Source organism: Mobula hypostoma, chromosome 14, assembly GCF_963921235.1.
Source record: "Mobula hypostoma chromosome 14, sMobHyp1.1, whole genome shotgun sequence".
Taxonomy (NCBI): domain Eukaryota; kingdom Metazoa; phylum Chordata; class Chondrichthyes; order Myliobatiformes; family Myliobatidae; genus Mobula; species Mobula hypostoma.
Window position 1 is genome coordinate 73,764,471 of NC_086110.1, and position 1,266 is coordinate 73,765,736.

A 1,266-nucleotide genomic window follows, 5' to 3' on the forward strand; every position below is an offset into this window, starting at 1 on the left:
TGGACAGTGTGGCTTGAAGGGCCAGAAGGGTCTATTTCACACGGCATCTCAATAAATAAACATTCTCAATGTCTTGGCCTCCGTGCTATCTGTGGCAATGAATTCCACAGATGCACCACCCTCTGGCTAAATAAATTCCACATCATCTCTGTTGTAAATGGAGAGGTGCCTCTATGCTGAGGTTGTGCCCTCTCTCCTAGATTCCCCCTCTAAAGGAAACAACCTCTCCATGCCCACCATCTAGCTCTCCCATTGATGGGCCTTTACATCATGTCAGAGATGTGAAATAATGAAGAGTACGAGCAGAGCTCAGCACTTTGGAATTCTCTGGAGCCTTTATTTGGCATTTCTTATTACCTGGGTATTGTGATAGAAAAACAACTAAGAGTTTTGAGGATGCAGACTTCGTCCATGCCAACCTTTGTTGACCATCAACACCAATTCCATTTGCCTACATTAGGACAATATCTTTCTGAGCCTTGTCTATTGAAGTGTCAGAACTGGTGAAGATGTGCAGCCTGAAGCCTCAGTTGTTTATTCCCTTTCATAGATGCAGCCTGACCTGCTGAGTTCCTCGGACATTTGTGAGTGTTGCCCTGGATTTCCAGCAACTGCACGTCACTCGCTTCTATTCCTGTGTTAAGCATTCATGAGAATAATGTGATCAATTCAGTGTGTGAACAAACAGGGTAAAGTAATGTTGTGATATTGGAAGAAGTTCTGAAGAGATACTTTCACAATGGTTGTAATAGTTTTTGAGTGTGTGGTAATGCTGTTCGGAGACATAGCATGCAGCTCAGATGTGCTAAATTGTTCATTTCATACAGATTTCAAGCAGACACAGCCTGTTTTATGAGCCTTTTACAGCACAAACTGAATTAAAACTGCATCTTTATTACACTTTAGAGTCTGTGGGAATTCTGGAGACATGCCACAGTCTGAGTGTGTGACTGGTCAGTGCCAGGCCTATTGTAGACCAGACACACCGGACACCGTCTGAGTCTGTAGAGACCAGTCACACTCTGAAAGCATGGAGACCGGTCACAGTCCGAGTGTGTAGTGACTGGTCGCAGTCCGAGTGCGCGGAGACCGGTCGCAGTCCGAGTGTGTAGTGACTGGTCACACTCTAGGTGTGTAGTGACCTGTCACAGTCTGAGTGTGTAGAGATGAGCCCCAGTCCAAGTGGGCGAAGACTTGTCACAGTCTGAGTATGTAGAGACCAGTCACCGTCCGAGTGTGTAGAAACTAGTCACAGGCCGAATGTTT

At 45.7% G+C, this 1,266-nt stretch overlaps 1 non-coding gene across 1 annotated transcript; it reads right to left on the reverse strand.

Annotated features, from left to right (window-relative positions):
- Positions 1 to 268: 268 nt before the first annotated feature.
- Positions 269 to 402, reverse strand: LOC134356608 (small nucleolar RNA SNORA14). The gene has a single exon (XR_010020394.1). It is a non-coding gene; the product is annotated as a small nucleolar RNA SNORA14 (small nucleolar RNA).
- Between the last annotated feature and the right edge of the window lie 864 nt (positions 403 to 1,266).